Source organism: Staurois parvus, unplaced genomic scaffold (genome assembly GCF_062004578.1).
Source record: "Staurois parvus isolate SC_StPar_1 unplaced genomic scaffold, SC_StPar_1.0 ptg001916l, whole genome shotgun sequence".
NCBI lineage: Eukaryota > Metazoa > Chordata > Amphibia > Anura > Ranidae > Staurois > Staurois parvus.
In genome coordinates this window covers 13,876-37,785 of record NW_028319712.1, presented here as the reverse complement: position 1 = coordinate 37,785, position 23,910 = coordinate 13,876, and the positions used below count along the sequence as shown (strand labels likewise).

At 43.5% G+C, this 23,910-nt stretch overlaps 1 long non-coding RNA gene across 1 annotated transcript in view; it reads left to right on the top strand.

Annotated features, from left to right (window-relative positions):
* The window catches only part of LOC149433819 (uncharacterized), an 83,133-nt gene extending 59,761 nt beyond the window's left edge, over positions 1-23,372 (top strand). The window contains exon 4 of the long non-coding RNA XR_016308846.1: positions 23,142-23,372. This is a non-coding gene — a long non-coding RNA (uncharacterized LOC149433819). The remainder of the gene's footprint in view (positions 1-23,141) is intronic.
* The last annotated feature ends 538 nt before the right edge of the window (positions 23,373-23,910 follow it).

The window sequence follows — 23,910 nt, the reverse complement described above, 5'->3', positions numbered from 1 at the left end:
AAACAGCTAAAATATGTATTATTATTATTAATAATAATAATAATAATAATAATAATAAAAACAATACCAGTGTAATTTTTTTTTTCAACACTTGCCCTCCTGAGGATTTACCCCCCTTCCTGACCAGGCCTTTTTTTTGCTTTTTGGCGTTGCACTGCTTCAACTGATAATTGCGCGGTTATGCAATGCTGCACCCAAATGAAATGTACATCCTTTTTTTCACACAAATAGAGCTTTCTTTCGGTGGTATTTTTGCTCTATAAACAAAAAAATTTTGAAAAAAAAAATGATATTTTCTACTTTCAGCTATAAAAAATATATCGTAAACTCAAAGTTAGTCAAAAAATTTAGGCCAATCTGTATTCTGCTAAATGTCTTTGGTAAAAAAAAAATCCCAATAAGTGTATATTGATTGCTTTGTGTGAAAGTTATAGTGTCTACAAACTATGGTATAGATACTGTAATTTATGCAATTTTTTGCTATACAGCGCTGCACTAGTTTAACTGACAATTGCGTGGTTATGCAAAGCTGTGCCCAAACAAAATGTATGTCCTTTTTTTCACACGAATAGAGCTTTCTTTCAGTGGTATTTGATCACCTGTGCGCTTTTTATTTTTTGCGCTATAAAAAATAAAACGTGAAAAAAAACCACAGTATTTTCTCTTTTCTGTCAAAAAATATCCAAAAAACTAAAATTTCATCATAAATTTGGGCCAAAATATATTCTGCTACATGTTTTTGGTAAAAAAAAATCCCAATAAGTGTATATTGATTGCTTTGTGTGAAAGTTATAGCATCTACAAACTATGGTATAGATAATTTGAAATTTACACAGTTTTTACTTTCTGACTGCCTATCACATTTCTTGAGGTGCTAAAATACCAGGATAGTCCAACACCCCCAAATGACCCCTTTTCGGAAATTAGACACCCTAAGCTATCTGCTGAGAGGCATATGAGTCAATGGAAATTTTTTTTTCCACAAGTTTTTGTGACAAAAACAGTTTTTTTTTCTACAAAGTTGTCTCTTAAATGATATATTGCTCACAAAAGCCATGGGTATATGTTGAATTACACCTCAAAATACATTCTGCTACTTCTACTGAGTATGGGGATTCCACATGTGTGAGACTTTTTGGGAGCCTAGCCACATACAGGAGCCTGAAATCCAATGACCACTTTGAAAGCCTGAAGGTGTGTAACTTCTTCATTTCACTTCCTCACTACCTATCACAGTTTTGGAGGCCCTGAAATGCCAGGATAGCACCAACCCCCCCACCCACCCCCCCCAAATGACCCCTTTTTGGAAAGTAGACACTCCAAGAATTTAAAAAGAGGCATGGTGAGTATTTTGCAGATCTAATTTTTTCTCACAAGGTTTTGAAATATAAAAAAAGAAAAGAAAAAATATGTTTTTGTTTTCTTTCTTTATTTTCCAAAAACTTGTGGCAACAAACGAGATCTGCAAAATGATTCACCATGTTTCTTATCAAATTCTTTGGGGTGTCTACTTTGCAAAAATGAGTCATTTGGGGGGTTTGGTTCTATTCTGGCATTTCAGGGCCTCCAACACTGTGATAAGTAGTCAGGAAGTGTAATGAGGAAATGAAGCCCTTTAAAAGCCTGAAGGTGCTTATTGGATTTTGGGGTCCTGTACTTGACTAGACTACCAACAAATATCTCACATGTGGTACCCCCATGCTCGGGACAAGTAGCAGAATGTATTTTGGGGAGTAATTCCACATATACCTATGGCATGTGTGAGCAATAAATTATTAAAATGGCAATTATGTGTAATAAAATGTATTTATTTTTTTGTCATTTTCCAAAAACTTGTGGTAAAAAAATAAATTCTTCTATTGATTCAACATGCCTCTCAGCAAATAGTTTGGGGTGTTTACTTAACAAAAAGGGGTCATTTTGGGGGGTGGGGGCATTTTATGCCCTGCATTTGAAGTTTATGCCACACATCACTCACTCTTCTAACCACCTGAAGACCAAGCCTTTTCTGCCACTTTTTGTTCACCTGAAAAAAATCAGTATTTTTGCTATGAAATTAATTTGAACTCCCAAACATTATATATTTTTCAAAAGCAGACAACCTAGTGAATAAAATGGTGGGTGCTTCAATTTTTTATCTCACATAATACTCACACAGCGAATTTTCAAACGCAATTTTATTTTAAATAATACACTTTTTTTAATTTTAATGCGCAAAAACAAAATATATTGGCCAATTATTTGGTAAGATATAAAAGATGATGCTATGCTGAGTAAATAGATACCAAACATGACGTGTTTTAAAACTGCGCATGCCCCGCACAGTGGCGACAAACTGCATACATTTTTAATATCTATAGACAGCGCTTTAAAAGCCTTTACAAGCTCCCATTTTAGATTTACAGAGGAGGTCTAGTGCTAGAATTACTGCCATTGATCCGACGTTTGTGGCGATACCTCACATGCATGGTGCAGCCGCTGTTTCCATACTGGCACAAGGTCAACGCTCACGAACGCAGGTGTGCGCGTGTGAGGGGGGGCAAGGGTATTTTTTTTTTGTTATTTTGATTTATTTAATTATTTTTACACTGTCCCTTTCATTTTTTTTTTTTTTTGATCACTTTGAATACTATCACAGGGAATTCAAATATCCCCTATAACTTCAATGGGCATTGTCATATATTCTTTTTTGGGAAATCTGGGGGCACGGGACTGCCCGAAAAGGCCGTGGAAGGCAGCGAGGGAGGGGGGCATTTTCTCCCGCTGCTTGTAAAAGCAATCCTGCAGCTAATTAGCCACTAGGATTGCTTTTACATGAAAGCCGATCGCCAGCTGACAAAAACGATACCAGGATGATGCCTGCAGCTGCATGCATCACCCTGGTATAACCATTCAAAATCCAGTGATGTACCAGTACGTTGCTGGTCCTTGTTGGGTGTATATGCTATGTTCTTTTCTTTTTTTTTTTTTGTTATGCAGCCTGTGGGCTGAATAGAAAAAAAGAGAAGAAATCTCTGCCAGAAAAAGTGTGTGGTGTGCCCACCATTAGAATACCTCCCTGCATCCACCCACTTCTAATGGTGGGCACACATGAAATGTGCCAACAAATATTATAAAAGATATATGCCGAAGCATAGGGGCCATCCACCCACTGGCCACCCCAGGCCCCCTTGTTTCGGCATATATGTTCATTTTTTAAACTGCGGATGAAAAATCTCATCCAACAGCGCTGCCCACACTGATTTATGTATATTCTGAGAGCAAGTTCCTGTTGCTGTCAGAATAAACAGGTCAGTGCTGCAGCTGAAAGCATTCCTGCAAAGAAAACAGTAATGGTTAACAATAAAACAGTAAAAGTAGAACAATAACAAATGTGACAACAAAAAAAAACTATTTTTCCGGAAGGATACTAGGGGCTCTACGGGCCTGTGTGCGAATTCTTGGTGGCCGCGGGACACTACTTGTGCTCGCCACCGCACCAGCTTGTACTGCGGTTATGGGACCCGACACGTCACCAAGTAATACTGCAGTGCGGGTATGTATAAGCCCAGGACGTACTAGGCCGCTGGTGCTCGCCAGTTCACCAGAAGGTAGCGCAGCACTAGTACTGGCACTCTGAGGCGGATTCTGTCAGTGAATCTTCCCCTTCGCTCTCACCTGACATGCTCAGAATCCTGTAGGCCTTTTCACTAGTGTACCTTTGGACATTTTGGCCACTAAATTTATAGGTACCTAGAGCGCCTGGCTGTCAGAGACTGCTTGAACCGCTACAAAAAATTCACCAACAAGTGCTAACAGAGATCAGGCCTGATTCTGTGAACACTGCGGTTTTGTGTGTAATGTATCAAGTGACAGTTGTCTAATGACACTGCACTTACTGGTGGAGAAGGGGAGCAGAGAGGCTAAACGCAGGTCCTGGCAGGTGTCGGGGCTGATCCCTCTAACGCTGCGTTTTTGGGGATGCTATTCTAATGTGAACGCTGGTATAGCGCTGATCTGATCAAAGATATTGATCCGTTCAGACACTATACTAGCAAAGGAGGTTTAGTGTGCAATTGAGCGTGTTCCTGGCAATCAAGGGGTTAAATGTTATTACTGGTGTACTATCGGGCAATCTGACGCTATCTGGGAGGGGTGATAACTGACGCTAACACTATCGTAAGTCGCCAGTGACACTAATACAGTGATCAGCAAAAAATCTGTACACTGTAAATAATGACATTGGTGACTGGGCAGTGAAGGGGTTAACTGGGGAGGAAATCAATGGGTTAAATGTGACCTAGGTGTTTTCTAAGTGTTAGTGTAGCGCTTTGTACTCACGTTTTGTATGTCTTCTCTCTCTGGGACGGAATGTGCCCAGGCAGAGAAGATTGACATCATATCTTGTCCTGTGTAACTGTCAACACAGGATAGGACAGGGACCGATCATTCAACTTCAGCCGGACATCACTGGCCAAGATGGAATGATCCCACGGGGATCGAATTATGACACCCGCGGGTCGGCGGGCGCGTGCGCGCGCCCCCTGTTCGCGAAAACATTGGAAGCGCGAATCACGTGTATATATACGTGATTGTGCACAGTAGTGCAACCCTGCCGCAGTAAATGTACTGTGGCTGGTCGGCAACCGGTTAATAATAATAATCATAATAATAGTAAAAACAATACCAGTGTAATTTTTTTTTTTAACAATAGTAATAATAATCATAATAATATAAACACTACCAGTATAATTTTTTTTTCCAAAGAATCAGCTACTATAACTACTACAATCCTAAAAAAAGCTAAAAATATATAATAATATTATTAATAATAATAGTATAAACAATACCAGTGCAATCTCTTTTTTTTTTCAACAAGGCCTGATCTAGCCTGTCTGATGTGGGGGCGCAGTAAAAAACATGAGGGGGGCAGAAGATGCGAGTTTGACAGGGCAGTGTATGGAAGTCAGTAGGGCAGCGTACAGAGGGGCCAGCAGGGCAGAGAGATAGGGACAGCAGTTTTTAGGGCGGAGTACAGAGGCCATTAGTTTGTAGGGCAGTTTACAGCGGGTCATCAAGGCAGTGTACAAGGGTTAGCAGGGCAGTGTACAAGGGGTTAGCAGGACAGAGGATGATAGGTCAGCAGGGGAGTGTACAAGACTCAGTAGGGCAGTGTACAGGCGGTCAGTAGGGGACAAAATAAGGGTCAGCAGGGCAGAGGATGGGAGATCAGCATGGGAGCATACAAGAGTCAGTGGGGCAGTATACAGAGGTTCAGTAAGGCACAGGATAGGGGTCAGCAGGCAGAGGATGGGAGGTCAGCAGGGTTTATCAGGGCAAAGGTAGGGCAGGATAAAGGTGTCAGCAGGACAGATGACAGTGGTCAGAAGGGCAGTGTACAGGGGTCAGCAGGGCAGGGTACAGAGGGTCAGCAGGATGGTGGACAGAGGGTCAGCAGGGTAGAGGACAAGGGGCCAGAAGAGGAGAGGACAGGGTCAGTACTGCAACATAGCAGCCAGTTATACACTGTACATCGAGGCTGTGTCTGTAAGGGAATTCGATTTCAGCAATGTGTTGAGCGGGGAAGAGGGGATCTATTGACTGCCCTGCGTGTGGTGCCAGGACAAGGTTGTCTAGCTCCCAGGGTGAAGATGACAAACTAAGCCCCCCCCCCCCATGTGTGAGCATCATGTCTCAGCATAAATTCCCACCCCCCACCCAAATGAAAGAGGACGAATCAGCATGCTCACCCCACGAATAGAGCTTTCTTTCAGTGGTATTTGATCACCTGTGCGCTTTTTATTTTTTGCGCTATAAAAAATAAAACGCAAAAAAAACCCCCAGTATTTTCTCTTTTCTGTCAAAAAATATCCAAAAAAACTAAAATTTCATCATAAATTTGGGCCAAAATATATTCTGCTACATGTTTTTGGTAAAAAAAATCCCAATAAGTGTATATTGATTGCTTTGTGTGAAAGTTATAGCATCTACAAACTATGGTATAGATAATTTGAAATTTACACAGTTTTTACTTTCTGACTGCCTATCACATTTCTTGAGGTGCTAAAATACCAGGATAGTCCAACACCCCCAAATGACCCCTTTTCGGAAATTAGACACCCTAAGCTATCTGCTGAGAGGCATATGAGTCAATGGAAATTTTTTTTTCCACAAGTTTTTGTGACAAAAACTTTTTTTTTTTGATCACTTTGAATACTATCACAGGGAATTCAAATATCCCCTATAACTTCAATGGGCATTGTCATATATTCTTTTTTGGGAAATCTGGGTGCACGGGACTGCCCGAAAAGGCCGTGGAAGGCAGCGAGGGAGGGGGCATTTTCTCCCGCTGCTTGTAAAAGCAATCCTGCAGCTAATTAGCCACTAGGATTGCTTTTACATGAAAGCCGATCGCCGGCTGACAAAAACGATACTAGGATGATGCCTGCAGCTGCATGCATCACCCTGGTATAACCATTCAAAATCCAGTGATGTACCAGTACGTTGCTGGTCCTTGTTGGGTGTATATGCTATGTTCTTTACTTTTTTTTTTTTTTGTTATGCAGCCTGTGGGCTGAATAGAAAAAAAGAGAAGAAATCTCTGCCAGAAAAAGTGTGTGGTATGCCCACCATTAGAATACCTCCCTGCATCCACCCACTTCTAATGGTGGGCACACATGAAACGGGCCAACAAATATTATAAAATATATATGCCGAAGCATAGGGGCCATCCACCCACTGGCCACCCCAGGCCCCCATGCTTCGGCATATATGCTCTTTTTTGAACTGCGGATGAAAAAGCTCATCCGACAGCACTGCACACACCTACTTATGTATATTCTCAGAGCAAGACCCTGTTGCTGTCAGAATAAACAAGTCGGTGCTGCAGTTTGACATTCCTGCAAAGAAAACAGCAATGGTTAACAATAAAACAGTAACTCGATAAAACAACTTTTTAATTGAAATATCTCTGCAAGAAAAAGTGTGTGGTGGTATGCCCACCATTAGAATACCTCCCTGCATCCACCCACTTCTAATGGTGGGCACACATGAAATGTGCCAACAAATATTATAAAAGATATATGCCGAAGCATAGGGGCCATCCACCCACTGGCCACCCCAGGCCCCCATGCTTCGGCATATATGTTCTTTTTTTAAACTGCGGATGAAAAATCTCATCCAACAGCGCTGCCCACACTGATTTATGTATATTCTGAGAGCAAGTTCCTGTTGCTGTCAGAATAAACAGGTCAGTGCTGCAGCTGAAAGCATTCCTGCAAAGAAAACAGTAATGGTTAACAATAAAACAGTAAAAGTAGAACAATAACAAATGTGACAACAAAAAAAAACTATTTTTCCGGAAGGATACTAGGGGCTCTACGGGCCTGTGTGCGAATTCTTGGTGGCCGCGGGACACTACTTGTGCTCGCCACCGCACCAGCTTGTACTGCGGTTATGGGACCCGACACGTCACCAAGTAATACTGCAGTGCGGGTATGTATAAGCCCAGGACGTACTAGGCCGCTGGTGCTCGCCAGTTCACCAGAAGGTAGCGCAGCACTAGTACTGGCACTCTGAGGCGGATTCTGTCAGTGAATCTTCCCCTTCGCTCTCACCTGACATGCTCAGAATCCTGTAGGCCTTTTCACTAGTGTACCTTTGGTTGGACATTTTGGCCACTAAATTTATAGGTACCTAGAGCGCCTGGCTGTCAGAGACTGCTTGAACTGCTACAAAAACTTTACCAACAAGTGCTAACAGAGATCAGGCCTGATTTTGTGAACACTGCGGTTTTGTGTGTAATGTATCAAGTGACAGTTGTCTAATGACACTGCACTTGCTGGTGGAGAAGGGGAGCAGAGAGGCTAAACGCAGGTCCTGGCAGGTGTCGGGGCTGATCCCTCTAACGCTGCGTTTTTGGGGATGCTATTCTAATGTGAACGCTGGTATAGCGCTGATCTGATCAAAGATATTGATCCGTTCAGACACTATACTAGCAATGGAGGTTTAGTGTGCAATTGAGTGTGTTCCTGGCAATCAAGGGGTTAAATGTTATTACTGGTGTACTATCGGGCAATCTGACGCTATCTGGGAGGGGTGATAACTGACGCTAACACTATCGTAAGTCGCCAGTGACACTAAGACAGTGATCAGCAAAAAATCTGTACACTGTAAATAATGATATTGGTGACTGGGCAGTGAAGGGGTTAACTGGGGAGGAAATCAATGGGTTAAATGTGACCTAGGTGTTTTCTAAGTGTTAGTGTAGCGCTTTGTACTCACGTTTTGTATGTCTTCTCTCTCTGAGACAGAATGTGCCCAGGCGGAGAAGATTGACATCATATCTTGTCCTGTGTAACTGTCAACACAGGACAGGATAGGACAGGGACCGATCATTCAACTTCAGCCGGACATCACTGGCCAAGATCGAATGATCCCACGGGGATCGAATTATGACACCCGCGGGTCGGCGGGCGCGTGTGCGCGCCCCCTGTTCGCGAAAACATTGAAAGCGCGAATCACGTATATATACGTGATTGTGCACAGTAGTGCCACCCTGCCGCAGTAAATGTACTGTGGCTGGTTGGCAACCGGTTAATAATCATAATAATAGTAATAAAAACAATACCAGTGTAATTTTTTTTTTTTAACAATAGTAATAATAATCATAATAATATAAACACTACCAGTATAATTGTATAATTTTTTTTTCCCAAAGAATCAGCTACTATAACTACTACAATCCTAAAAAAAGCTAAAAATATATAATAATATTATTAATAATAATAGTATAAACAATACCAGTGCAATCTCTTTTTTTTTTTCAACAGGGCCTGATCTAGCCTGTCTGATGTGGGGGCGCAGTAAAAAACATGAGGGGGGAAGAAGATGCGAGTTTGACAGGGCAGTGTATGGAAGTCAGTAGGGCAGCGTACAGAGGGGCCAGCAGGGCAGAGAGATAGAGACAGCAGTTTTTAGGGCGGAGTACAGAGGCCATTAGTTTGTAGGGCAGTTTACAGCGGGTCATCAAGGCAGTGTACAAGGGTTAGCAGGGCAGTGTAAAAGGGGTTAGCAGGACAGAGGATGATAGGTCAGCAGGGGAGTGTACAAGACTCAGTAGGGCAGTGTACAGGCGGTCAGTAGGGGACAAAATAAGGGTCAGCAGGGCAGAGGATGGGAGATCAGCATGGGAGCATACAAGAGTCAGTGGGGCAGTATACAGAGGTTCAGTAAGGCACAGGATAGGGGTCAGCAGGCAGAGGATGGGAGGTCAGCAGGGGTTATCAGGGCAAAGGTAGGGCAGGATAAAGGTGTCAGCAGGACAGATGACAGTGGTCAGAAGGGCAGTGTACAGGGGTCAGCAGGGCAGGGTACAGAGGGTCAGCAGGATGGTGGACAGAGGGTCAGCAGGGTAGAGGACAAGGGGCCAGAAGAGGAGAGGACAGGGTCAGTACTGCAACATAGCAGCCAGTTATACACTGTACATCGAGGCTGTGTCTGTAAGGGAATTCGATTTCAGCAATGTGTTGAGCGGGGAAGAGGAGATCTATTGACTGCCCTGCGTGTGGTGCCAGGACAAGGTTGTCTAGCTCCCAGGGCGAAGATGACAAACTAAGCGCCCCCCCCCCCCATGTGTGAGCATCATGTCTCAGCATAAATTCCCACCCAAAAAAAAAGAGGACGAATCAGCATGCTCACCCCACGAATAGAGCTTTCTTTCAGTGGTATTTGATCACCTGTGCGCTTTTTATTTTTTGCGCTATAAAAAATAAAACGCGAAAAAAAAACCCAGTATTTTCTCTTTTCTGTCAAAAAATATCCAAAAAACTAAAATTTCATCATAAATTTGGGCCAAAATATATTCTGCTACATGTTTTTGGTAAAAAAAATCCCAATAAGTGTATATTGATTGCTTTGTGTGAAAGTTATAGCATCTACAAACTATGGTATAGATAATTTGAAATTTACACAGTTTTTACTTTCTGACTGCCTATCACATTTCTTGAGGTGTTAAAATACAATACAATACAAAATCTCCCCCTAAGCCCCCATCCTCCCAACTTACAGTCTGGATGAGCGGTTCTGTGCTCTGCCCCCTCCTCCTGTCAGAACAGAGCTGCTCCATATAGCTGATGACACAGGATCGCTCTGACCATGGGGCTGTACACAGTTTCATTACCCCCCCCCAATCTACATTTACTGCTGTGGGAGATAAGGGGTCCTTGGAGGAGATAGGGACAAGTACTGAAACTGTGTCCCGTAAGTGTGGGTAAGGAACTCAGCAGTCTTGGGCGGCACAACTGAAATCTGGCAAGGCACAGCCCACCCCAGCACCCCCCTAGATCCGGCCATGTTTTCAAAGCATGAAATACTATAACTACTACAATAACAAAACAGCTAATAATAATTATATATTTTTTTTTTTTTTTAATTTTCAAGGCATTAAATATTTTACTACAATCATAAAACAGCTAATAATATAAATCAATAATAATAAATTTTTTGTTTTTCATTTTTTTTTCAAAGCATTAAATATTATAACTAATACAATCATAAAATGGCTAAGAATATATAATAATAAAAAATATTTTTTTTAATTATTATTTTTTTTTTTTTTTTTTCCGTTTTGTTTTTTTCAAAGAATTAAATGCTATAACTACAACAAGCATGGCTAAATCAGCTAAACGTGTATGTTATATAATAATAATATTAATAGTGATATATAATTTGAAAAAAATATTATATACACAACATTTCTCATATACATTACAAACATAGCTGATGTCATCCAGGCATTTGAAAAAAGATGTTACAACCTATGGAACACAATATATTGCAATTCTATAGCACCATCATCATCAATGATATACCCAATCTGCATGTCTCCAATGATGGCTTGGTGTACATCCCCAGGGAGGAATGGCTGGTCGTCTTGCAGGTTGAGAATAGCAGCCCGGCAGATTGGACAAGTGTTGCTCTCTACAAGCCAACGGTAGATGCAGCTGGTGTGGAACTCGTGAGAGCAGGCCAGGATGGTCGTGTCCTCTCCATCTTCATAACCTGCCAAACAAATGGGACACGCAATTACCTCCTCCTCGACGCGCTGCTCCATGGCCGGAGGTGGGTGGTGCTCAGGGGCCCTGGCACGCTGTACCATGGCCGGAGGTGGGTGGTGCTCAGGGGCCCTGGCACGCTGTACCATGGCCGGAGGTGGGCGGTGCTCAGGGGCCCTGGCGTGCTCTCTTGGTGAGCGGCTCCGGTGGGTGGAGGCCTCCTCCCGTCTCCGATGACGCTGGACTCTGGACCTCGTCCGATGGGCGATGGGAGACTCTCCGTCCTCCTGATGTGAAGACCTTCCACGGGATGGGCGTCGTGAAGGTCGAGGCATCCTGGTGGTGCTGGATGACCTGCAAATAGCTAAAAATCTGAAATATTACCACTAATAATATAAAGAATTATATAGTAGTGATAATAGGAATAGAAATCCGTATAAATGGCGATAATCTCTGTCAGTCGCAGGAGACACGCTCTGATGCTGTGTATTGCTCGGCAAGCAGGGCAGCATTGAGGTGAGATGCAGCCTGGGGGCGGAGCTAACCTGTCTTCCTGCCAATCAGCCAATCACAGCCTGCCACCTCACACCAGCTGTCACTTTTCCGGCCTAGTTTTTTTGACTGACACTTGTACCCAATGATAAATTTGATATAATTTTCTTGATTTTCCATAGAAATCCAGTCATTTGGTCAGTTTAACGGTTATTCATAAAACCGGCCACAAGATGTCACTAGGTGTGATTGTGCCATAGCGGTAATACCGCCTCCCGCCATAGATGTCTCCCTTCCCAATCAGCTCCAATACACATGATAGAGTTGTGCTTTCTACCCTCCGGTGGCCATTTTATCTAACGGAGAGGAGAGAAGAATGTGGGAGTGAGGGGAAGCCAGAGATACGGGCGGGAGTCATGGCGACCGGGGAGAGCCCGGCTGAGGAGGTCAGACTGCTGGGGGGAGGGAGGGGCTGGGAGGTGCCTCATGGAGGAGTCGGTGTTGGGGGGTATATTATGTATGGTAATGGACAGACAGCTGGAGCTCCACCATCACTTGTCTCCCCCCAGTGTTTCCTCAACTCCCCCCCCCCCCCAGTGATTTCTCAACTACCCCCCCCCCCACCTGTCCATAGTAACATGGCACTGTGCAGAAAGCCCCCCAATAACCCCCCAGCAGCTGTGTCAGACCCCCCCCTGATGTCAGCCAATCATAAAGGAAATGAATCCAGAGCTCTAATCCCCCCAATAAGAATTCCACGCCCCTCCTCCGCTCTTCATAAAGAGATCCGTGTAATACAATCATTGCAGAATAAAAAACATCCAAATATTACAAACAATGAAATTGTAACTAAAGGAGAAAGTAGTTAGTTTAGTTTTGGACAGAGTGGAGAGGGACTAGAGCCTCTGTCTGGTTTTTCTTGCTGTCTATGTCCCCGTTAGGGAGATCCCCCCTCTATTTCTCCTGGTTACCATTATCATCAATGGGGAGAGTAAAAGAAAAGCCCAAATTTTGGGTTGTCCCCAGGAAAGTAATAGAGGGGGGATCTTCCAGTGGGGACTCTGGGGGGGCCGCAAGGGTTTCCCTTAATTTGGAGGGATTTCCTCTCACTTCCTGTTTTGGCTATGGGACAGGAAGTGGAGGGAAATCTCCCCTATGGGGCACAGATGACAATAATCTGACAGGGGTTCTAACCCTCCCAAACATGTTGCCTATACTTCTACTTTAAAGCAGGATTGCGGTCACAAATGTTTGCCCCCCCCCACTGCATGGATCAGCTGCTTGTTTATTCTGGGGGTGAGCACAAAGCTCATACTTACCTGACCTGCACAGCTCCACTGAACGGGGAAAAAAATCATTTTTACCCAGAATTCTGCTTTAAAAATGATGTCCAAATTGTGTCAAAGTGCTGCACAACAATCCAGTGAGCCCCGGATCACACTGGTGCGGCACTGAAATCACACTACTTCAGCGCCATTTCCAAGCCACATATCAGTGCGATTTGCACTGCCGATTTCATTGCGGATTGCAACCTCATATAACAGAAGTCTATGCAAGTTGCAATGAAATCAGCAAAAAGTAGTGCAGGGACCTTATTCATAATCGCTGCAATATGAGTCTCTGCGATATGAACGGTTCCATTGCCGGCAAGGGGGTGCAATTTGGACTCAACTTGTATCAAAGTGCTGCAATATTCACACTTGTTCCTGGAGTGTTTCTATCCATAAACAAAGAGCTCCACAACACTCTTCCCTTGTCCTGTACCTCACCCGTGTGCCTGAAGGAACTCTCCAGACATTAAACCCCTTCATTCCCGTTGGGTCTAACACACTTAAAGCCGAGTTCCAGTGGAATAAAAAAAAAAATAAAAGTCAGCAGCTCCAAAAACTGTATCTGCTGACTTTTAAAATACAGACACTTACCTGTCCCTTGGTCCTCGGCATCATCAGTGTTGTCAGCCGGCTGTGACAGCTTGCGGCTTCACAGCCGGGTGCCCGCTGCACTTTGTGAATGGTCCCGTAGTCTTCTGGGACCTGTCACGTGTCCCAGAAGACTACGGGGAGGGAGGGAGGAGGACATCTTCTGCTTCCGATCGCCTTAAGCAATCGCACCAGAAGTGGGAGCGGGTACCTGTCAAATTCGGGTTCCTGCTCCCCAAAGGTAACAATTAGTGGTGCACCGAAATTAAAATTCAGGTGCTAAAACCGATACTGAAAATTCAGAATGTACGTGGCCGAAAACTGAAATGTCTGCATGTGTGGGGAGGCTCAAATTTATTTATTTTTTGTATTTCTATTTAACCGCATCCTGTCCACCCTATAGCAGAGGTACTGTTACAGGGTGGCACGGGTGTGCAAAATCACTTCTATATACGTGGTTTTGCAGTTCCGGGTAGGGGGCAGGCTGATCACTGTATTGGTGTCACTGGGGATGTCAGTGACATGAAGCCAGTTCCCCCCGGTGTCAGAATGCCTGCCGCAGTCCCGCTATAAGTCACTGATTACCACCTTTACTAATAATAATTTAAAAAAAATCCCAGTATATATATACTGCCATTTGTAAACGGTATACCTTCACGTGAACCAATTAAATTACACGTATTGGGATTTTTTTTTGGCAAAGACATGTAGCAGAATACATTTTAGTCTAAATTTATGGCTAAAATTCTTTTACTGGATATGCTTAATAGCAATAAGTGAAAAATATTGTTTTTTCTCAAAATTTTCAGTGTATTTTTTTTAATCGCGCAAAAAATAAATGCACAGGGGATCAAATACCACCAAAAGAAAGTTCTATTTGTGGGGAAAAAAGGGTGTAAATTTAATTTGGGTGCAGCATTGCATGACCGCGCAATTGTCAGTTAAAGTAACGCAGTGCCATAACACAAAAAATAGCCTGGTCAGGAAGGGGGGTAAATCCTCAGGAGGGCAAGTGGATAATGTGTATTTTTGTTTATTTTTTTTAACTTATGATTTTATTGCCATCACATAGAGGACCAATAGTCCTATGTGATAGTATATGAGTGACAGGTCCTCTTTGTAGGGGGGAGGGGGCAGGAGAGGAGCAGTGTATACAGTGAGGGAGTAGTGTATACACTCAGGTTCCCTCGCTGGCTGCCGCTATGTGTCAATGCCGGTTTTTAAATGTGATTACCGACTTCTTTTTTTTCCTTCACTATAGTTCCAAGAAGAACCTGTCATTCTGGCCGCTAAAGGAAACAAAGGGGCGGGGTCACTGGCGGGGAACAGTACTCCTCCCACTTATACCAATGATGAGTCACCATTCCTCCTACTGACCACAGATGCTACCTAATTTGTATCCAATATGAAATTTATATCCATTTTTTGAGACAAATAGAGCTGTCTTTTGGTGGTATTTAATCACCACTGTTTTTTTTTATTTTTTTGCTAAACAAACTAAAAAAGACAAAATTTTGGAAAAAAAAAAGTTTTTCCTTAGTTTCTGTTATAAAATGTTGTAAATAAGTAATTTTTCTCCTTCACTGATGTGCGCTAATGAGGCTGCACTGATGGGCACTTAGTAGGAGGCACTGATAGGTGGCACTGATGGGCATCAGTGATGGGCATTGACAGGCACCACTCATGGGCACTGAAAGGCAGCAATCATATATAGCACTGACTGGAACTGTTCGGCGGCACTGACTGAAATTGATAGGTGGCACTGAAAGGCAGCTCAGATGGGCACTGATATGTGGCATTGATGTGCACTGGTAGGCATTGATATGTGGCATTGATGGGCACTGATAGGTGGCACTGATGGGGCTACACTGATCATCGGGGCACTGATCATCAGTGTACATGTCCCGTCTGAGGAATTCCGCTTACTGGCTCTCCTCTTCTCACGAGCTGTCAGCGTGAGGAGAGGAATGCCGATAACCGGCATTTCCTTGTTTACATGCGATCAGCTGTGATTGGACACATCTGATCACATGACAGAGTCGACGACATCGGATCTTTCCTCTGATCGGTGATCCGCTGTGTCCCAGGAACACAGCGCACCACTGATCGCCGTGTGCCGCCCGGGGGGCTCCCATGTGCAGTTAGAGTGGGAGGATATCATGTGATGTCCTCCCAGAACGAGAGAACCACCTCCCGCCTGTCACTTCCTTATATATTTCCTTTCTTTTAAATACCACCAAAAGAAAGCTCTGTGTGTGTTAAATGATAATAATTTCATATGGGTACAGTGTTGCATGACTGGGCAATTGCCATTCAAAGTGTGACAGCGCCGAAAGCTGAAAATTGGCCTGGGCAGGAAGGGGGTAAAAGTGCCTGGTAGGCAAGTGGTTAAAAAAATCCCAGCAACATTTTTCAAGAAAACAAGCTCTACTGCAAATGTAGAAATTCCATTGTTGAAACCATTTTCCACTGACAGAGGTGATTACAATGGTCCGCTTTTATTTATGAACGTAATACCTTTATCCCTCCTTTTGCTGTAACTGCTTGTGTAGCGGCAGTATGAGCTGAAGTTTGGCTTCAATTTGTTAGTGTATCAGAATCTGCTAGTATATGTAACACTCCCCTCCCCCCAAACTGACAGTGCTGCTTTCCTTGTGTGTACCTGTGCTCCTTCATCCAGAGTAGGGGCACTCCAATGCAGGAGGGGAGTTACTGGCAGGATCACCAAATCTACTGCATGCATCACATCCAAGGATTGGTACACTGTAATATATGACATTTTTGTTTTTACGCCTTTAGTCAGTGTGTTGTGCGTTTTTATTGTGCATCTGTCTGTGCAGCACTGAACCGTTCGTAGGTATGGCTTTAGGCAGCATTACAATGAAACTGGACAGAACATTAACAGAACCAGATCTACAAGATGGTCCCGTCCAGTCTGGAGTGGGAACGCTGTGTTAAGGTGCTCTCATCCTCACACTATGGCAAAGCCTTGTGTGGTTTGTGGAATGGGGAAATAATATCGGAGGGGATCCATTTCACTTTTCCAGGTAAATATCCTTCTCCAGAGTTTTCACATTAGGGGGTTGGGGGGGTGTCCTCACCCCTGTGTAAGCTCTGAGCAGAGTCATTGTAGCTGATGACTGAACACACACAGTGGGCAATAAAGATTGCCTGCTACTTGGGAAGGCACGCCCATTGCTTTCCTCTTCAAAGGGAAAAGTGCGGGTTTACTTACAGCTTTGAGCAAGAGAATGCCAGTCTGCTGTGGTTTTTATGAAGCTTTTATTTTTCTGTGGCAGGGAGGATGACTGGGTTCAGCAGTTGTGGACTTAGTTCCTCCCAGACCAGATTGTGATGGATGTGAGCTGGAATCTACCTGGATACCCTGACAAGGATGGATCGTAGAACCTACTGCTGTGTGAGACCATCAGCAAGTCCTGCAGCCAGAACCGGGCTCCTTTGGTTACCGATCCATTCTTTGATATGCATACAGGCATTGCCGAGCTTATAGGTAAGTTTTAGAAGCCAAGACATGAAACTTTATTTACATTACAAAATCCCTCTTAGTTTGTACCTGTTAAGATCTCTTGTGAGACAATCGGTATGCTATGGTCCAATTAGCAAGATCTGTTCCCGTTACTGCAAGAGGACTGACCGTCCCAATGGTGCAAGTCCTTTGCAGACTAGCTGCCATTCATTAGTTTTAGCACCGGTGTTTTCCAAAGTTGGCATGTCTCAAACAAAGCAGTTTGGTAGAAATTGCAGCTTGCAACGTTTGTCCCGGGGAAAGGGTCCAATAAAAGAAATTTCCTGAAATATTTAGCTGTAGTGTTTAACCGTGGTCCCAGCACCCTATAGCAGAAATACTGCTACAGGGTGGAAAGGGTGCGCAAAATCACGTGTATTTATATGCGTGATTTTGAATTTGCGGGTAGGGGGCGCACGCAGCCTCTGCTGTAAATCCCCCGGTCCCAGCCAATGATTCCCCGCCGGCACATGGACGGGGTAGAGACCTGTATGTGAACAACACAGATCCCTCCCCTGTCAGCTCCTGCTCACTGCTTTGTATGGCTCTGCATAGCAGAGCCATACAAAGCAGTGTGCTTACAGTGTAAAGCACACACACAGTGAAACAGCACACCGTTAACCCTTTGATCGCCCCACGTTAACCCCTTCCTGCCAAGTGCCATTAGTACAGTGTCAGTGCTTTTTATTATACAGTATTTATATAGCGCCAACAGTTAGCTCAGCTCTGTACATTACATTGGGAGACAATACATGAGACAGTACAATAACAATACAGTGCGATTCACGAGGGGTACGAGGGCCTTGCTCCTTGGAGCTTACAATCTAGGAGGGAGGGGATAGTGGTACGGGAGGAAAAGCTGTGGGGGATGGAGTGGTAGGAAGAGTGGAGGAGATCTGCAGTTAGCAGAGGGTGGGGTAGGCTTCCTTGAAGAGTTGGGTTTTTAGGGTGCGCCTAAAGGAGAGGAGAGTGGGTGATAGTCTGATGGATTGGGGTAGGGAGTTCCAGAGGATGGGTGATGCCCTGGAGAAGTCCTGGAGGCGGGCATGGGAGGAGGAGATCAGGGAACTAGAGAGTAGGAGGTCTTGTGAAGAGCAGAGAGTGGGTTTTGGGTGGTATTTGGATATCAGATCGGTGATGTAGTTTGGGGCAGTGTTATGGACAGCTTTGTACGTCAGTGTTAGCAGTTTGAAGTTGATCCGTTGGGCAATCGGAAGCCAGTGGAGGGATTGGCAGAGGGGGGTGGCGGAAATGGAGCGGTTGGTAAGGTGAATGAGTCTGGCCGCTGTATTCAGGATCGACTGAAGTGGGGATAGCCTGTGGTGAGGCAGGCCAGTGAGAAGGGAGTTAGCACTGATCGCTGTATTTGTGTCATTGGGGGTGTCAGTGGCAGTCAGTCAGTCGTCCCAACATACCCCCCCACCCCCCAGTGTCAGAATGCCCCCCGCAGTCCTGCTTTCAGTTGCTGATCGCCGCCATTACTAGTATTAGAAAAAAATTCCAGTATATGTACCGCCATTTGTAGACACTATAACGTAAAAGTAAACCAATTAATTTACATGTATTGGGATTTTTTTTAGCAGCACGATACATTTTGGCCCTAATTTATGACGGAATTTGATTTTTAAAAAAGATTTTTTTACTGGACATGTTTAATAGCAAAAAGTCAAAATTGGAATTTTTTTTTTTATAGCATAAGAAATAAAAACCGCAGAGGCGATCAAATACCACCGAAAGAAAGCTCCATTTGTGTGGAAAAAAGGACATATATTTCATTTGAGTGCAGCGTTGCATGACCACGCAATTGTCAGTTAAAATAATGCAGTGCCATATTGTAAAAAATGGGCTGGTCAGGACGGGGTAAATCCTCTGGAGGGCAAGTGGTTAAAGTGATTGTAAAGGAAGATTTTTAATTTTTTAAAATAACAAACATGGTGGTTTTTTTTCACAGAGCAGCCCCGATCCTCCTCTTCTCAGGTCCCTCACTGGCACTGCTGGCCCCTCCCTCCTGCCAAGTGCCCCCATAGCAAGCAGCTTGCTATGGGGTCTCCTGAGCTGCTTCTCTGTGTGTCCATTTACACACAGCCGTGGCTCGGCCTCTCCCCCTGCTCTCTCCTTATTGGCTGTTATATACAGTAGCGGGAGCCTATGGCTCCCACTGCTGTGTCAGCCATTGAGGAGGAAGAGAACTGGGCCAGTCGAGGCTGTCTTGCACATCGCTGGATCCAGATGGGGCTCAGGTAAAAAGAGTTTTGCCTATAGTTCTACTTTAACAACTTGCCCTCCAGAGGATTTACCCCCCTTCCAGACCAGGCCATTTTTTGCGATACGACCCTGCGTTACTTTATCTGACAATTGTGCGGTCATGCAACGGTGCACCCAAATGAAATTTACTTCTTTTTTTTTTCCCTCACAAATAAAGCTTTCTTTCGGTAGTTTTTGATCTCCTTCACGTTTTTTATCTTTTGACCTATGAACAAAAAAGAACGACAATTTTGAAAAATACCTATATATTTTTTACTTTTTGCTATTAAACATGTCTAGTAAAAAAAAATTGTCTTTGCTAAAAAAAAAAAAAAACACCCAATACATGTAAATTCATTGGCTCATGTGAAAGTTATAGCGTCTTCAAATAGCAGTATAGATACTGAAATTTTAATTTTTTTATACTAGTAATGGTGGTGATCAGCAAATTTGCAGGACTGTGGCGGGCAGTCTGACACTGCGGGGCAAACTGTGCTTGGTGTCACTGATATCCCCAATGACACTAATACAGTGATCGGTGCTAATAAAACGCACTGACACTGTACTAATGACACTGAGCAGGAAGGGGTTAACTGTGCTGTCTTACTGTATGTGCTGTTTGTGTTTTTCTAGTATCACATTAACAGGCTTTGGAAGGTGAGAATAAGAGCAGCAAGTAGTGTGCAGGGGTGTGGAAACTATTTTTAAAAACTTCTTGCCCATAGACACGGTCCCAGTCTACTTGTCCCACATGACAATCTACTTCTCCTAATCAAAAAAAATAATTTGAACTAAAAGCATATTTAAATCTGAGGTGCTTTTCGGAAGGTCTGGGGCTTTTAAAAACGAAAGGGGCTTTATGGTGAACTAAATAAAACATTGCGCTTTTTATCTTCTTCTCGAGGAGGGGAGAGACCTTGCAGTGTGATGAGCACAGATTGGGTGTTCGTCAGGAAAGAGAAGTGTCGGGCTCTTTTAATGCTCAGCCGAAGCGCATCTACTGAGCGAGTAAATGAGGCACCGGGCCCGGTGAGGAAATAAAACCTTTACTCTTTCAGGTTCTTCTCACAAGGAAGCACTTGGGTGCTCCGTACAATCACATGCTGAGCAGCCAAATCAAGCTCTGGTGTCCGTTCCATTAACGGATAAATCCACCTTTAAAAATAAATAAATACACATTTTTTGCAGGTAAAAAAAATACATTTACTGTTTTTTTCCCCTGGAAAGCATTGCAGCAGTGATCAACAGATCGCAGGTGTAATGCAGGACTCCTGCAGACTGTCAGTGTAAGCTGTACATCATACAGGCAGACCGTTTCACACTGACAGGCTAAATCGATGAACTACCAGAGCGCTCAGCAGTGCCATGGTGGTTCATTGAGAACTACAAGCCGACATCCACAAAGGATGTCAGTACTTGCAGTTGATTAATTCACAGAACTCTATGAATGAATGATGTGGCCATGCGAGGCTCCACCCACATGGCCACGCTCTTTTAAAAATGACATAGCTGGTACAGGGAACTTCTCCTCGTACTGCTATCACACACTAAGCTGCTGCAGGAGCCGGAACATTGTTACGTGTTCCACTCTAAAAATGATAATACCAAAAAGGTCTAAAATTCAAAATTTTAGGGCAAGCAAATGCAATAAATTGCCCAAGTTTTTGGTAAAATATAAAAGACGAGGTTGCACCGAGTAAATAAATACCCAACATGTCAAACCATAAATTTGTGTGCGCCCGTGAAATGGCGACAAACTTCAGTATCCTATATTTTCTGTAGGCGACGCTTCAAAGGCCCCTACAGCTCATCAGTTTAGTGTTACGGAGGAGGTCTTGTGCTAGAATCATTGCTGTCACTCCGGCTTGTGCGGCGATATGTAACCTTTGTATCGCAATCGGCTGTTTCACGCGTAGGTTCCCCGACACGTGCGTTTACATTCGCATGTATGAAAGTACATCTATTGTTTTTTTTTAAAGATGAAAAGGTGAACGTATCCTTTAAAATAGCTGACAGATTTGCTTTAACCGCATTCCCGCCACCCTATAGCAGATATACTGCTGCACGGCAACAGGGGTGCGCAATATCAGTGGTATATACATGATTTTGCATTTCCGGGTAGGGAGCGCACGGGCGCCCTACCCGCACCGCCATTCGTGGCTGTAAATCACCAGGTTCCGGCCGATGAGTACTCACCGGTGCCCAGTGATTGCCAAGCATCTCGGACGGGGGGAGAGAACTGTTTGTAAACAAAACAGTTCTCCTCCCTGTCAGCTCGTGCACACTACTTTGCATGGCTGTGCGCACAGCCATGCAAAACAGTGTGCTTACAGTGAAGAGCACACACAGCCCATTCTAAAAACAGCACACAGCTAACCCTTTGATCGCCTCACGTGTTAACCCCTTCCTGCCCAGTGCCATTAGTACAGTGTCAGTGCTTTTTATTAGCACTGCTCACTGTATTGGAGTCACTGGGGATGTCAGTGACACCAAGTTTGTTCCCCCCAGTGTCAGAATCCCCGCCACAGTCCCGTTATAAGTCGCTGATCGCTGCCATTTCTAGTAAAATAAATAAATGCCCGTATATATACCGCCTTTTGTGAACGCTATAACTTTAACGTAAACCAATTAATTTACATATATGGGGATTTTTTTCTAGCAAAGACATGTAGCAGAATACATTTTGGCCTAAATTTATGACGAAATTTTGATTTTTACATTTTATTTACTGAACGTGTTTAATAGCAAAAATAAAAAAATATAGTTTTTGTTTTTCTCAAACTTTTCGGTCTTTTTTTTATAGCGCAAAAAATAACCGCACAGGCAATCAAATACCACCGAAAGAAAGCTATTCGTGGGGAAAAAGGACGTAAATTTCATGACTGCGCAATTGTCAGTTAAAGTAACGCAGCGCCGTAGCACAATAAATGGCCTGGTCGGGGTAAATCCTCTGGAGGGCAAGTGGTTAATGGACGCACACAGCTGGGGAGTATTCTGTTTACCAATATTCGGCTTTCAGCTTTGTAAGGATTTTTTCCAAATCTAAAATGTGTAGAAAAGCAGATACATTTTTTTAGCTCTTCTTTTTTTGTTTGTTTTTTTGCTGCTGCTGTGAGCTAAAGACTGACTGCCAGCATTACGCTGATTTTAGGTTGGAAACCTCTTTTTGTTCCTTATTATGTGAAAGCTGACTAATGATTGTGTAACCGTTTCATAATTATTCTACTTTTGTATCACTAAATATTGCTGGGAAATGATTGGCTGGAAAATTAAGACTAATCATTTCATTTTATTACTTTTCTTTACCCTCTCACAACCAGAGGACCTTTGTGCCCATGCTCCCTCAGCTTGACAGCTTTTCTGTTTCCAGATTTTTATTGGCAATTAAATGTACAAATGATACGAACATAGCACCCAAGACTTTATCAGTAGGTAATTTAAAGAGTAACTTCACTGTTGTTGAGAATAAAACCAGCTGATGCCAAAAATATGACTTGTATCTTAGTGCCGATTCCTGGGAAAATCAGTGAGCCAATCACACAAGCAGGAAATGACATTTCTGGGGGATGTTCTGTACACCATCTGTGTACAGAACGCCTCCAGGTAGTTATATTGTTTTGCATTTTACAGAAATCTACAACGCTGCAGATTGAAAGGTAAGGTAATTTTTAATAACACTCAATTACAATATGACATTGATCGGCATTGTACATGCTATGCGTACAATGTGTACACGTGCTATGTGTACAATACCCATGAAAGTGGAGTTACCCTTTAAGTGCAAAAGGTATTTTCGTGTACAACATCATTTTTTGTACTGAGGTCTGGTTTGATATTTCTCATATCAATAGCTGCGCCGTACACTTTTTACGCAGGTTGAATGCTCACCAAAATGATATACTCTAATGAACATGTTTCTTTAATCAGGTGCATATGATAACCCAGGTAAATGCAGAAGGAAGGTCGAATAGAGAAAGAAAAGGAAGAGAAGAGAGAGAAAGCTAGAAGAAGAATATCAGGACATGCGGGTAATCTAGAGTTTTGTTCCGTGTCCATCTCCCCTGCCCTTTGTTGGAACTTGGCTGATTGTCTGTCTGCTGAAATATAACTTATCCAAGGGTCCCATGATCTTTTGAATAAATGTAGTTTATCATTCAATGTGGCAGATAGCTTTTTATGCACCATTTGCCATGACATTTTAGCGTTCATTACTGAAAAGAGGATGGACAAAAGACATCCAGGACCTGGTGACTGCTATTCTGGCCGCTAGGAATGTAAACAAGACCAATATTTTGGAATGCTTTGGTGCCTCCTCTATTGGTTGGTTAAGTAGGGCCTGTAATAGGGACTTCTTAAAATTGACAAGGATCAAAGAAAACAAAATTGTATACACAAATCCCAAACCTTTGACCTTTGGGCATGTCCTCCAAAATGTGGTGTTCTGCGTCCCTTTACCCACATTAGGGGAGGTGCCTGCGACATAAGCAGCAAGTCTGGTAGGTACCACGTACAAAGTAAATTTGACAGCTTTTAACTCAAACCAAACATAATTGGGGTGTTCTGCAACTAGAAAATGGAGGAGGGTTTTTTTTTTGTCCCCAGTGCACAAATGACCTCTTACTTTTTGTTTTACTGGGCTCCAGGCCGGCTTCAAACCTGTGCACCGTTTTAACGCAGGTTGCGTGGAGGACCTATT